We start from the raw sequence: 16,734 nt of genomic DNA on the forward strand, positions 1-16,734 counted from the left end.
AGTAACAAATGGTCAAAGCTGCATTGGTATTATTTGGACATGAGCCATTACATGCATTGCTCTCTGCAGTGCAATTCCCAGAATTCCTACTAAAATCAACTTAAAACTGTCAACTCCCATCGATGTCAGTGTTACCCGTAGAGCACGATCCCCTATTGATATTGTTCCGGGAAAAATTTCTGAACTTTGACATCTAAAACTATTTGTAACAGAAGAACGGCAGAAGCTACGAACACGGTTAACATCTCGATTGAACTGGCATGTCACAAGCATTTCGTGGTTGAAGTTTCATCCAAATTAATCCACATACGGAGCAGAAATGACTGGAAAACCGACCAAATTTGACCGATATCACAGACACGGTTCAATGCATTTCATGCCAAAATATGTCCAACCCAGCTTAAAGTATCTGGAACACAACAAAAACATAAGCTACGAATACGGTTAAGGTGTCGTTTAAATGTCACAAGGTATGTCACAAGCATCTTGTGGTTTATGTTTCATCCAAATACGGAGCAGATATTTGTGAAAAAAAGAACAACTTTGTTATCTATTGCTTTGCCGGATTCATGAAAAATACGAAAAAAAGTAGTTCACAAAAACTTGTGACCATGTCGAGTCGAATCCACTGAAAAGTGGGACTGAGTGATACATTCAAGATGAAGCGAGCCGTCATAAAAGCCATGATATAGTAATAACTCACAGAAATACCACAACGTTTTTCATATTTCATGGAAATGTCGTAAGTGATGTAAATTTGATTACTATCGTAAGTCCTCGTAAATACGTAAGCCTACCTACGTTAGGTCTTGTGATGCACACCGAACCCATCGTCACCTGCCATCACTGAGACTCCAGATGTACTTACATACAACAAGGTGAGTTATAACAATGTAGATTATTTAAAGTAAAAGTTTTTTTTAAAGAAACGTCATGTTTAAACAGCTAAACGTAACATGTTTAAATGAACGGACAGAAAGGGTTACCTATTGACAAGTTCTTCCATAATATTATTAATGCCAAATTAATGTTAAAGTTCCATAGTGTTGAATTACAATATAGACAAGTAATCTATTAAACAGAATTTTCCAAATAATGATTATTAACAGAAAAATTACACCTAAGTAGTAATTTCAACTAACATATATTTATTATATTTATAAAAGAAAATGTATTTTTATTATTGTTATGCAAAGTAATTACAAAGTTTGTTTTTGTTATTGCTCCAAGACAATAAAGACGCCATTGTCCAAAAATCCAGTCCTCAAGGTCAGTCACAATATTAAAATAAAAAAAGCACTATAGACATAACTCCACGATGTTTGATGTTTGTAAGTTTAGTAAATTGTGATTTCATAGAAACCAGAAAACTCTGTGTATGTAGCTATATTTATAATAATAATAATAATAATAATAATAATAATAATCATATTATTATTATTATTATTATTATTATTATTATTATTATTATTATTATTATTATTATTATTATTATTATTATTATTATATTTAAAAGGCTGTTTTTGTTCATTTATTAATGTTTAAAATTTAATAATTTATCTGTAAGAGTATTTCATGAACTGCATCACTTCCTGTGTGGCAGTATCATTTCCCACCACTGACTTATCCGGTACAAATCTGCAGAATCTTCAAATCCAAATGCTCTCGTTTCATGTTGATGGTTCTGTGGGGCCGGCACACAGGCCACATCTAAAATGGCTAATGCTGAAGTTAATATTTTACCTAGGAAAATCGAATGCTTTGTATGTGCAAGAGAAATCCAACACATTTTCTTGGGGGAACTGTATTTTTCTTTGTCTGTTTTTCAACGAAACTCCAAGGATGACACGGAATTCTATTTAAATGATTTAGGCCCCCTACCGCACCACAGTGAGCTTAGCTGCACTTTGACCACTGACACTCATCTTTGTCCATGCTTCCTCTGCATCACTGAGCAGCCTTGTCTCTATGCTCTGACCATCCGACCGTGTGAAGCTTCCTACACCATTCTCTGTGAAACCACACCTTGCAGGGATGCGGCTGTGCATATGCTTATTTACAAAGGACGCCAACAATCTTTAGATAATGACTGATCAGCAAAGTCCTTCAGTTCAAAGCAGCTGATTTTGCCTATGACAATAAAGAAACCACAACATTTTCCACATGAGTCATCTGAGAACCCTTGGTAAATGCACAGTCTAGTGTATTATGTCATGTGTTGACCTCGGTACCAGGGAAGTGAACATGGTATGAATGGGGTCACATGTAAACTGAACCTGTGTTCCTTTTAGAGAACAAAGCTGCCATTACATAACGCTCTCGCCACGGCCACATACCTGCACAGCAATGTGGCCCTTAAACAACAAGGAACTAAAGCATCGCAACAGCACAGAACAAGATAATTCAACTAACTCTTATTATAACCAAGTGGCTTTGATGAATTATCCCACAATTACTGATTCTTCATGGATGCAAGTGTAAAGGGGTATGCGCGTCTGTCTCTGTTTATGACTTGGCAAAATTGCACAAGATCTGTGCGGTTGTGCACGTGTGTCTGTGGATGAGTATGCACAAAGGTACTGTGACAGATTACGGTTTTTAATATGACTGTAAAGCACAAATGACAAAGCCATTCTTATCATGTGAACAGGTTTACATAACAAAATGTATGCGGGCAGCCATGTGTGAATGTGAGGCAGAACGAGAGAGAGAGCAAAAGAAAAAAAAAGGGGGGGGGCTGTATTCCTCATAGGCCGACCGTGGCAGGCTTCATTATCTCAAAGTGAGCTGGGCAGCCTGGGCCTCAGGACAGAGATTTCCTACTTTTCGTGAAGTCCAAACAAAAACAAAGGGCATTTCGACAGGAGCATCCTCCCCACGACGGTGTGGCTATTACCGCAGATGAAATCACTTATTAAAGGTTGCCGTAAAGAGCACAAAGTGCTGAAAGGCAAAGGTGATATAACAGAGGGATGTGAGACAGGTTCTTAAGTGGTTTTGACTGCTTTAGAGAGCAATCAATACAAAGGCTGTTGCCTCACCTTTGTTTAATCCTCCAGTGGGTAAAAATGTCAGTGAAGAGTTTAGTTGAGATAAAGAAAAATACTACTATTTTCACTATTACAGAGCCACGCACTATTCTCTGGCAGAACTGGGGACACCACATGCCAGGCCTGATCATTGCACCGGATTTCATTGGGTGTCTTAATCAAATGTCCCACCATCAAAGTGTGGCGCATCGCGGCTACGCACAGCTCACAGGAGAAGCATCGAAAAACTATGATAGTTATGGTGTTGTCAACATCACAAAAGCGTGTTCCCTCCTTGGGCCATGTGGCTGTGAACAATAAGTCAGGGGATCCTGGTGAGTGGCCGCCACAGTGATGAGAGCGGGCGGCTGTAACTCAAGCTGACACACTCCCACGCCACGATTTCCCCCACGCCGCGGCATCTACATCCCTGCATTCTGTTGCTTCCCCGAGAACACAAACACACACACTAGTTTGTTCACACTGGAATGCAGGGTTAGAAACCAATAAGGCACAGCAGGGACCAGAGAGGCTGTAGAGAGTGATTTTGTTTAAAAAAAAAAAAAAACAGTTAACTGGCACAAAGTCGGCAGCGCTTCTTCTGATATAGCGTATTCATTTTATTATGCCTTATCGTGCTGTTTGTAAGGGCCAGACACAGAACATATTACTGCCCTGATACAGAGGAAGTTATGAGAGCAGATAAGGAGCTCTGCTTACAGAAGACAAAAAAAAAACAACATTAAAACCTTTCCTGCGCAGAACAGGATACTCACCGTCACCACCACCACCACCCCCTCCGCCTCCAGGGAGCCAGAGCCGCTCTTCCCCTCCGCGTCCTCCTTCTCCTCTTTCTGCGATGTAACACTTCACGGCTCCTCGCGTCCCGGAGGGCAGTGCATAGTGCATCTCGGTTTCAGGAAGGATATTCCAATCGGAAAAGGTGAATCAATGGTTTGGTGATCGCATCACTGCTTTCCTTTTGTGTCCATCCCCCCAGATCCTCAACATCAACATGGAAATGGTTTCAGTTGTTGAGTGTCCAATGGCTATAGCACAGAGTAGTACGGAGATCTAGGAATATCAGGGCTGGGGCACAGGGTGAGAATAGTGGGGGATTATTTTATTTTTAATTTCAATTTTCCACTACCAGATGGTAAAAATGCCTAAATGTGCTTCATGGCCATATGTATTGATAAATGAGAACCCAAATCAATAAGAAAATCTCCAATTAATCAATATATGTAGTCAAATCAGTCTGCACAGTTTTACACTGTGTTGAACACTAATGATCTCAATATCCCGTACGGCTGGCTGGTATTCTTTCTATTCCATCTAGTAACAAGGGCACATGCCATTTTAAGTTCAAAGCTTTATTTCTCTTCAGATCAAATATCAGATTTATAACTTCTCAAACTGAGTGTCTGCACAATTACTAGTGTGTCTAATACGTGTCATTAATGTGTGTCACTAAACAACCCTCCAAGCACTTGCTATGAGGGTCTGCTTGATCCCACATTGTAGATGATCTTCCATACTTTAATATTCTGCTATTTCGATTGTGCATCATCATCATCATCATCATCATCATCATCATCACATGCCAATTGTTTTAGGGGTCAAGGCACTATTAGGGTGTGTTCAGTGTTTACATTTAGATGCTGTGGGGCCCCATAGATCTCCAAGGGGTGTGGGGAGGAAATGCAGCAAATGCTGGTCCAGGTGAACATCACGCTGATCTCCTTCAGCACTGCAGATTACAACTCTGGCAAATTAACAATAAGAAGTGTTGTGGGAATTCCACTGCGTGGTCGGTGAGATAAACCTTTGCTATCGTGAACAAACTGAGACCCTCATTTTCAAAATAGGACAGAAATACAGAGATACACTCTGTAACAGAGCACAGTAGTCTATCGGCAGTAGTTTATTGCCGTACATTTGTACGTACATTTGTAAATTAGTATCTCCAGACCAGCACACGACAGAATTCAAACTTAGGACGTTTTGACCGGCCATATACGTGTGAGGTCATGATTGCTGAATGAAAAACATGCTACAGTATATGGATTTGCTGTGTGGTTCTTGGGCTTTTAAGCTTAATGTTGCATGAATTAATGTCAAATTCAAAATTAATTTTATAATTAATTTAAATTGAGCGCAAAAAAAATTATATATTAAACATCCAATGGCAATGACAGCGATGGATATAATGTAATCATGGAATTACATGATATGGCTCATAACTTCTACGATGACTCATAAAATAACTCATTTTGACACCCAGGATTATTGCATACAAAATCAAAACCTGTTCAAGGGTCACAACATGTTGACGATCCATGGCTGAGGTGGAAAGGTCCTGGAAAGGGAGCGGAAGCATGAGCAGGGATATTAATGAGTTTAAATTTAATTCTCCGGGCCCTGAGACCGTTTCATTTGATTACTGCTTGATTGGCTTACGGACGGATGAAGATGATACGGCATGAATCAAACATTGGAACACAACCTCAGAACCTTTCCCCCTCTGCTAGTATCTCCAAACCAGCCTTTTGTTCAAGCTCTGCAGTTTACCTAGAGACAGGGTGGGTGGTTTGAACCTAGTAAGGTTGACGTCTTCACAACCCTCCAATCTCAACGCAGGCCGCAGTCCGCAGTCTGTCATATTTCTCTGTGGCTGGATACTGTCTAGGTTGCGTAGGCAACCACGGTTCCTTGAGGAGGGACCAGATCTATTCGTCATGGAACTGATCGCTGAATCACGTAATCAAATCAAAACGCTCTGCATTCACGCCTGAAAGGCAGAGGAAGTGCGCCATGCTTACCCGCTCCTGCTGGTATATATTTGGCCTCAACTTCCACTTCCTCCTCTTTTCGCTGCTGAGTGTCTCTGAAGGGCACCGTACCACAGCGCAGTAATAGATCTGGTCCCTCCTCAGGGAACCGTGGTTGCCTACGCAATCTAGACGTTCCTTATCGCAGGGACTGCAATCTATTACTCATGGGACCTTACCATCACGTGATGTTATAAGGTCATGTGATAAGTAATACCCCACTGGCATGTCTGTCCCATACATGTTGGACCTAGTAAGGTCCAACATGTAAAAGCGCATAAATATGTGTGAATGGGGAGCTCCAAGACACTGCCCCACTAAAGAGGGCTCAAGAGTGGAGTTTGCTTACCTTTTTCTTGGGCACTGAAGCACACAAACAACTGGTCGCTATTCCTAAATCTTTTAGTGTGGTCCATATAACACTGATACGCCCGAACCAGGCACAAAGTGTTTAGCCTCTCCTGCTCCTCTGACTGAAAAGGTGATGAAGAGAAGGCTGCTACTCAATGAACTGACTCCGAAACAGAGTGGTAATGACCTTTGGGGTGAAAATAGCGTGAGGACGCATGACCACTATCACCTCCACCCATGAGCTTTATGCAGGATAGGTGGGCTGACAGTGCCCACAGCTTGCCTACTCTTTTCTCAGAGGCAGCAAGCAAGGCTGTTTTCAGAGAAATTATCCGGATGCCTGGGTTGTGTAGGGGCTTGAACGGAGGCCCTGACAGAGCCTGCACAACAACCAATAAGTTCCAGGAAGGGATAAGGGACGCCTGGGCTGGGCATAGGCGTGGCACGCCCTCCATAAAGTGAGACAGTAGTGAGTGACACCTGGTGTGAAGCCGTCCACATGTTGTCCACATTCCACATTCATGTTCGACTTCATGCCAACAGTTCCTGCAGGAACTGTAATATTAGCCCTGTAAGGCAGTCGGAGTGGGCATGTCCCCACTCTTCAGACCACTGGGCACCAATACACCACCTCAGAGTGTACTGGGAGTGTGTAGAGGGTGCCCTGGCACTCTGTATGGTAGAAACAATCACATGTGAGAGGCCTGAAGGTAGGAACCGCCAAACAAACGGCCACCAGATCAAATAGCACTGTGAGCAGCACATTTATGTGGCGTCTCGCCTGTATTATCTTCCACCACCCGTTGGCTGTTGTGCCAACGTAGATGGTTCCCCACCACGTGGTGGATGCGTCTGTGGTGATGGTGTAAAATGAAAGGCTCCCTACCACGGTGCTTGTCCTTTATTGGGTGGAAATGCTTGGTCACGTACCACCATTTAAACGTCATAGCTTGCAGCATGCTGAGGTGTAGCGCCAAGGCCACTGACATCATGCCCAGCAGTTTCCGACACAAAAGGGATGTTTCTGATTGTCCAGGTCTGAACTGTGACGTGCATGCCTTAATGGCCTGAGCTCTCATTTCACAATGATATATATGTCGATTTTTATTTTTTTATGCTTTTGATAAAATATTTAACAACAAAAAAACTGGTACCCCCATCACAGCATGGTCCACTGGCGACCATCCCTCAGGGCTATGACAGATTCCCCTCTTCCCTTCCCAAGCGTGGGGCCTCGGGCTGGCTGTTGGAGGCGTGGCCGGGCTTGAATGTTGCGGGGGCTGCTTGGAGGGTGGCCTGGCTTTCTGCATGGTCCCGACGGTGGCTGCTGAGGGCAGATGCTAGCTACCAGCGCTAACCCATGATGGTTGCTGCGGCTGCTTCTCCCCCGGTCCTTGGCCGGACACCCTGGGTGCTGCTGCTGCCAGTCGGGAGAGGGCTGGTGCTATGTCCCTTCCCTGTACCAGAGAACCCCTGTTGAGGCACCTGTGTGGCAGTTTTGCCTACCACATCCCACGCAAGTGGCGTTTTCAGGGACCTCTGGCACAGAGACACAGACGATGGGGTATCAGACACACAAGTTTATTGTAGAGAGTGGGATAGGTGGTATAAGCCCAGGAGCAGATGGACAGAATGGCATGACCATGCCTCCTATCCTGAGTGTGTGTGGGGATGGGGTTTTTACCTGTTGCTCGTTAGACCAACCAATGAACAAGGTGTACAGCCACACTGATCCTGGGCCCCAATTACCTAGACCCAGGACAGGTGTGGCTGCTAAACCCACACCATCCCCACGTCACAACAATATATATTTTTCTAAAATCATAGAAACCGAGTCTTATCTGCCAGCACAGAAAAAGGGGTGTTGGCTCGGAATCAATACATTGATTCATTGGTTAATCTGGCCACCTGTCTGACTCAGCCAGTCATCCAGGTAGTCGTGCACTCTCTCCTGCTGCTTCCACACATTTCGTGAAGACCCGTGGGGCTAGAGAGAGACCGAACAGTGGCACTCCTGAAAGGCAAAGAGAAGGTACTTCCTCTTACGAGGATGAATGGAGACGTGAAAGTATGCGTCTTTCAGATCTATTTCAAACCAGTCATTTGGTCGAATAAAACTTATGAATAACGTGTGGTCAGCATCTGGAATTTTCTTTTCCCAAGATGCGTGTTCAACATTCCCAGGTCCAGGATCAGGTGAACATTCCCTTTCTTTTGGGGAATTGACCATTTTTCCAGATCCACAGACTCGTTCTTCAAATGTGCCAAGCCGCTGCACGTTGCAGCGCTTGATGGTGAGGTGTGCACTGGGTTGTACGCTTGCGCAGAACGAGTTCCGGGTCCAGCCCCGTGGCTTCTGCTGTCCCTGGGCGCTCCTGGGAGGAGGGGGACGGAAGCCCCCTTCCTGGCTCTGCGACTTTGCCTCAGCTATGTGATTACTGCCTCGGTTGGAGGGGGCCGTGCAGGGCATCCAGGACTGAAGAGCCTCCAGGCTCGTCTTCTTCTCTTCCTCACACCTGGCTGTCATGAGGCCCATAGCCTGGCACCAGAGGGGGACACTGGGGAGTGGGGCAGCGGCGCCTTGTCCCGGAGTCCGGTTAGGCCAACCAGAGGGACCAATTCAGCTGAGCTGCTGGTAGGCATTAAACCCCCTCACCAGTACACACGCTGAGTAGGGATTCTCCCCACCCGGGGGAGTGGGCTCGTCCTTGACATCGCTCATCCGTCCGTGTCCTCCTCACGCCTGCGCGCCACCTGTCTCCTGATGGGAGTCAGGGAGAGCTGGCCGCATTCTGGGCACTCCAAGGCACACTCCAGGAGAGTCGCCTCTGCGTGCTGCCTACCCAGGCACGTGCCGCAGGATCCATGGTGGTCACCTTTCTCCCTTATATATCCCTAGTATTTTGGCGGAGGAAAATAGAGAGTTTCAGAGATATAAAGAATGAATATTAGAATACACTGCCTCACCGAACGGTACTCGAGCTAATGATTCACACCGACTCATGTGAGTGGGATCCGTGAGGTGAAGCAGTCGTGGAAATACGAGAATCTCTTTATGGATTCTTCTTAGGCGAAGTAAGAAAAGAGGAGGAAGTGGAAGTCGCGCCGCAATATACAGTATATCCATGGGGGCAGGTAAACGCGGCGTCATCACCTCCTCTGCCTTTTAGGCGTGAATGCAGAGCGTTTCTATTGGATTACGTGATCTGACGATCAGTCCCAAGATCGCAGTCCCTGCGATAGGGAACTTTACATCTCCAACACCCTCGTGGCACCTGGATGACTGTCAGGAATACGCTGTGATAATCACACATCAACACTTTCAACCACGGCTAAGTGACGGCAGAGCATTCAAACACACCCCTCCTGCGTACACTATCCATCACTGTAAGTAGACATCAAAAAGAGCGCCATTATCTGGGTTTTTTTCTATCTTTCAAATCCAAGCTGCTCTGGAATGTGGAATAGGGAGAATAAGAAGAAAAAATAAAAACATTGTGCAGAAGAATCGCTGGAGAACCGATCTCATTTATCGGAGAAATAAATAGGATAGCGTGCAAGGTTGTCTCTTCCTTTTTACGCTGTCTTATCTCCCACGACGCCCTGTGCTGCCTCTTGGTTATCTGCCATGACCCCGGCACAAATTCGTAATACACACACACACACACACACACACACACACACACACACACACACACACACACACACACACACACACACACACACACACACACACACACACACACACACAGTACATGCTCATAATCATGAATGGATGCGGGCACAGGGTACACTAAAAGAAAGATGGATTGATGGTACAGGCAGAGACAATAACTACTGTACCATGAGAAATAGTTTTGACAATCTGTTGATTTGTGCCATGCCACACATCACTCATTATGTACCTGATGGGCGCACCGGTCAAAAAAATAAAGAATAATGATCTATATTCATTGGAGCCTTGGAGCCAGCACCTCAAATTGACAGTATGTGTATAATTTTTGTTTATGAAACTAGTATAAAAAAGAGCATGATGTAGAGGTGGTTGTCTCAGGTTGTCTTGTCCTGGCAGGATAAACAAACTGCCCCACAATGTTTTATTTATTAAGTGAATTATAAGCGAATTGCCCAATAATACAAAAAAAATAAATACATACAAAATACAAAATACAACATAATGTACAATATGGGTTGGATTTGGGTGGATTAATAAAGCAATGTGATTTTTAAAATGTATTTGCAGGCCAAATTTAACATATAATGTTTTACAGACATGGTAGTGGACCACATTGAATTCACCATGAATGTGGATCCCAGGCCAGTGATTTGGGACCCCTGATATAGAGCCTACAATTATAGTACAAAGAATGGCTGTAAACTCGTAAAAAAACATAATAATAAATACACATTCAAGAGAAAATGATCTCCATAGAATTTCTGGGGTGAATGGGTATACTTAATGTTGCCAAGGCAACAGGGAGACACCTGAAGCATCACCATGGAGATGCTTAGCGAGGCCTGACTGGTGTCTAGGATTGAGGCTGGAAGAGACTGTGCTCAGGCATTCCTGCCAATGATCCTCATTGGCCGTCTTGAGCTCAGTGAGATTTCATTATGGAAAATCCGTTTCCTTTTAAGGTGGCAGATTAGGTCAGGCCTAATACTCAATCAGCGAGGATCAGCTCAAACTTCATTTTTTTTTTTTTTTTTTCACGGCTGCCGTCGCCGTAGTCATCATAATCAGATTGAGATCAGACTGATTTACTCAGATTTACATTTTTATCAGGTCATTTTCTGTAATTTCCCCAAACCAAGCGGAACCCATTTTACAATAACTAGGGCATTATCATCCCTCCCCATCCTCCTCGAATTTCTTTGGCCATTATCATTATCAGGATTCTCTCACATTCATCTCTGTTTTTTACTGTCCCCTTAATGATGTAATCAGTTTTTAGGAGACTGGAGACTGGAGCTGCCTCCCCAAGGTTCACTAAATGTGTTTTTATTATCTAATCTGGAAAACACGGGTGACTATGGTATGGGTGACAACCCTAGAACAGATAAGGTCACTCAGCTCCGAATTAAATTACCAGTTGGGTCAGATTGAATCAGAAATCCAATGAGACATTGCTGGACCAATTAGCTATGCAAAATTACGATTAAGTTAAAGATAGGAAAAGAGCACGGGATGCACAATCAGCCGATTGTTCATTGTAGTTAAACATTGAAACCATTACACCAGATGAATAAACATTTATACAACTATAATATCTAGAGATAAAACATCTAACAATAACACACAATAAACAAAACAATAAACAAAAACACACCATCCAAACTAAAGTTGAATCACAAGTTGACATACAGTATGTGTACTGTAGTTCAGTGTGTGTGTGTGTGTGTGTGTGTTTGTGTGTGTGTGTAAATTCCCAACAAACAAGTATCCACATGAAAATATGCACGGCATCTTTGTACATCCGCCTCACACACGGAGGACGGCTTTACGAGCAAACAAGATGAGCTGGGAGAAGCAGTTTGGAAAATAATAACTATTTACTGTACATGCCAAGGATGGCATTCCAAGAAACAACTGCATACACCGTCATGTCAGAAAAACTGTGTTCAAATATAGAAAACGCAAATCAGAAGACACAGAACAGCAAATATAAACACGATATATTGAATTATTAAGCTTTGCTTTTGCAACAAAGTGGATTCGACGAGTAAATTGAAGTTTGAATCTGAGCTTCAGTTTCTAACGTAATATCAAGTTACGTCTCATCATACGATGATATCCTATAACGTCCTTATATTGCTGAATTTAACAATCAAATCATACATATTTTGGCTGATCTAACATTATTATTCTGTGGATAAAAATCCTCTTTATGTGAAATGTGTGTCGCATAGTTTGGTTTATAACAAATGACGCTTCTGTTGTAAATTTTAAAAGTTTTATCTTAGATTAAAATTAACATCTTAATCAAGATAAACATTCCCATGAGTGTGCGTGTGTATGTGTGTGTGTGTCTATTGTTGATTTAAAAATTAGGTTATTGTAATGGGAATATTTTAATCTTTGCATTCTAAAACAGTGTATCGACAAAAGACGTGCGGCCCACTCCCTTGACAAGCTACGACAAGGAATTTATTTGTAGGTTTTGGAACAAAATGCAAAAGACAGAAACAGCGAATGGATTTCAGTGAAATCCTCTGGACGTACGTCGTGAGGGATTACATTTGGGTGGCGACACGGGACGTTTTGTGGGAGTACGGGATAGGGACTTTTTTTTCCTCCGAGCCCAGCACCATGTCATACAGCGTTACAATGACATTGAAACGATCCGTCAACGACCAGAGCTTCACAACTTCGGCGTCGTGCTCGGTGGCCTGAACGTCGGAGCAGGAGGGCGGCCGCGATGTCTGGATGGATTTGGACGTCGCTGAAAAACTTTGATTGCTGCCTCGGTTTGCACTCTGCTGATTCGTCGTATTTGGAAATTGCGTTGCGTTGCAAAGACATATTTTCGTACTATGTTTCCAGCTCATCCTGACTCACGGAAAATGTTTCCAGTCAGCAACCGCTGCTCTATATCTGGGATGAGTCGAGACGATGTCGAGACGACGTTGCGTCTTCAGCGGCGCCTTTCTTTTGCCGTTAACAAACCGAGCGGATTTCACCGCGGTCACCGTGTCAATTTAGGGGCTCATCGTGCCGGAGATCGCAGGCAGTACGAGTGTGACCCCGCCAACCAGTCTTCGCGAGTTCATGGGTCGCCGTCGGCGGAAACTGTCAACAAACATGGCTACGGAAGCGCTATGTGTGATGGCGGCGGTCCCATGCTCCCGAAAAATAATTCAAAGAGAGAAAGAGGGGGATTGCGGAGTCCAGTTCCGTCCAGTTCAGCCCGGGCCTCGCTGGCTGCGGTTTGTTGTATCCAGGACCTTGAGGAATGAATCCCCTTTGATCGGCAGGATTCCCGGCGCTCGGATCAGCGGCGCGAGACCCGCAAGCGATTTGTTTGTCCACGAGCAAACCTTTCTTCTTTTCATCCTTGCTCCCGAGGCTGTCGCCGCCGCCAGACATGCGGGGGCCTTCGCTGGCTCTCAAACCCTTGATTTGAAAATGAGCGAACTGCGCCGCGAGCTAACAAGCTCCTTAAATTTGGATTCAGCGAGTGGGCGGGCGAGAAGGAGAGCGAGAGAGAGAGAGAGCGAGAGAGAGAGCGAGAGCGAGCGGGCGAATCTTCAGCCGGCGTACCGAAAATTAGCATCGAGGATTCAATTAAACGTGGAATAAAGGATGAGGCGTATTGGCGGAAATTCACGTTGGGAGTGAATGATTTCTACTTTGCATTCCAAACGAAATAAATAATTTTGCCAGAATTAAATGAGTGCCGCCGCGCACCGAAGGGGTGGAGGAGTTCTGAAGTTCAACACTGGCTTTTCAGCTCCTTCTGTCTTGAGACGAACATGTGCTCGCACATGTCATTGAAGCCGTCACACTGCGTGGAGGTAAAATTTGGATGGGTTTCTGCCCATTCCTCACAACGCTGAACAGCGTTGTTTTTTCACGTCGGGTCCTCCCGTACACTGCCTGCGAGCCTGTGCTCAAGTCCAAATCCACCTTGTCCTGGAGCTGCTCAGCTGTCGTCCCGTTGCGTTCTCTTGGCTTGTGTGTTGTTGCCGTGTGCCGTCCAAGCGTCCTGGTTCGGGACTTCATCCCGGATTCTTGCGTGGGGGGACGTCTTTGGGTTCGCCGGGTCCTCCGATTTTGTTTGCATTCTTCGACGCGTCGACTTGAACTCCCATTCAGAACCGCCGTCGGTAAAAAAGGGGATCAAACGAAAATTGCTGAAGGTGATAAAGACAGATGTGCGGCTAAGCCGGTGTCTCCTGCTCGTCGGGCCTTCCTGATGCTGTGCTGCCATATCGGCTCTGCAGGAAATTATTTTCTTTCGGTCAGTCTTGGATTAAGAGCAATGCAACCAGGCAATATTTACGTGAACACATTTGAATCAGAAGAGTTCCTGTGATTTGAAGGGCTGCTGAATCCTGCCACCTGCCCTGACACTCATCTCCCCCCGGTCCCCCGCTACATGTGCTTTTCCTGCAAATTCTTTGACTTTTTGACGGCCCTTCCAACCTAAACGCTATAAAACCGTGAAAAGCGGCTCCGAAATTCCCTGGTGAGGCTTGATGAGGAGCTCAAAACGGTGGAAGGCCTGTGTCAGAGTTAAGGTGTGGCTGGCGAAGGGTCTGACAGCTAACACACCAACAAAAAAAAAAAGCGTGCCTTGTAGAGTTGACAAGGCTGAGGCACTAACACCAGCACCACATTTGAACAGTTTTTGGTTGTATCCCACCTCCTGGATTGACCTGACAGGTCGTTTTTTCCTGTTGTCGTTGGTGCCAGCGCTTTCCCAATTGATTCCTCCTCTGCCACCGTCGGCCTTCCGTTTCCGTTCCGTTTCTCACTCCGACTGGAGCTGGAGCTGAAAGTGGGGTTCGGACCCCGACTGGAGGGGGTGGTCATGCCCGAAGCGGAGTTCCTGCTTGGAGGTGGCATTTCCATTCTTCATTACCGCAGCCCACTCCTCCGACGGATGGGAAGAGATTTAAGGAGATTAGCGATGATGTAACGTCTTGTGACACCGTATCCTCGACAGCATCACCCCGGGCGTGGGCCTGAGACACATGAGCTGGGGAGTGCGCACACACACGTGTGCGCGCACGCGCACGCACACACACACACACGCACACACACACACACACACACACACACACACACACACACATAAAACTCTTTTATTTTTTAACTTCTAAAGTGCATTTTCTATTCTACACACACACACACACACACACACACACACACACACACACACACACACACACACACACACACACACACATAAACCTCTTTCGTTTTTACTTCTAAAGTATATTTTCTATTCTACACACACACACACACACACACACACACACACACACACACACACACACACACACACACACGAAACTCTTTTTTTTTTTTTACTTCTAAAGTGCATTTTCCATTACACACACACACACACACACACACACACACACACACACACACACACACACACACACACACACACACACACACACACTTTATCCATTGCAGCCAAGGGTACTGAATGCTCTCAATGTTTTCGACCCTTGGTATGTTAATTTGTTTCAGCATCCGGCCGTAATTATTCTCCAATTCTTCTCCCAAATCAGACTTTAAATGCAAGCCAGGGGTGCGTCGGCTGCATCAATATGGAGGAAAATGAAGACTCCTCCAAGACTCAGAAAGTCAAATTAACATGATTAAATACTACAGTAATCTATGGCTTTATAATATAACCTATATACTTTTTATTTCAGCCACAAAACTATGTTTGCATGAGAAATAGAGAATGTTTTGCAACCAATACTTTCAAAGTCAAAATGGAAAGTGCAGTGATGGAGCGCCAATCTTTTCCTTTGACTTGGTAAATATTGTTGTTGAGTTTAATACTATTTCAAATGTTACCTTCTGTGACTGGTGCCGCGCTCTGTTTACACTTTGTTGATCTGAGGTGTATCCAGTGGGGATACACAAGGGTACACAAGGTGGGGCCAACCTCATCATTAATGTATGGCGTCCCTGTTCCTCAGCATCGGGTCTTTGTTCTCTCCGTCGTATATTAGTGGAGGAGATGTGACATAAAGTAGGAAAAGGTAACTGTGATTGGGAACTTGTTCACCTTCAAGCTCTTATTACTGTAATAAGTGCACCGCTACCGCTGTAATGCACCTGGAGGGCTTGGGCCATCATTTGCTTTACAAATGTGCTGTTTTTCTCTCTTCCATGAGAGACTAATTGGAAATGGCAGGAAATCCCCTCTACATGAGAAGACAAAAAAAAACGATGTTAAGTATAGCTAACAGATGCTTAAAATAAGACACAAAACTCCAATATTAAACACCCCCTGCTCCTTCCCTAGAGCTTGGCCAGGGTTGTATTTCCCTGGAAATCAATAATTGACCCTTGGCCCAGTCTCTGACTTTCATCTTGACTTTGGGGTTTGTGTGTGTTTGATGTGTGTGGGGATCAATCTTTCTCTCTTCAAATCCGTCTTTCCTCCAGTTAAAAATGAGCAAAGTCAGAGCACAAGCGGCCAAAAGTCTCAATTTCCAGAGAAAGAAATTCCGACGACTACTACTTATACAATACGACTGAGGTGACTGGAGTCACTCCATCCTGTTTTTATTTGCCGAGGTGCACATGTTGGACTATGATATGACAAAAACTGGAATCATGCCACATCACACTTTAGACAACTCAGACTAACAAGCTTTTTTTCCACATGTCATTTGTTGTAGCCCTCCTGCTCCAAATATTTTAGGCTTTCAGGTATTGTAACCCTGGGAGGCTACAGAGAGCGCTCACTACGAAAGCTCTTGGCTGATATCAAATCAATTCATTTTGCCAGAGCAGTCTAGGTAGACAGAGATTATATTGAGACTACTCT

This window comes from Zeus faber (assembly GCF_960531495.2).
Source record: "Zeus faber genome assembly, chromosome: 3".
NCBI lineage: Eukaryota > Metazoa > Chordata > Actinopteri > Zeiformes > Zeidae > Zeus > Zeus faber.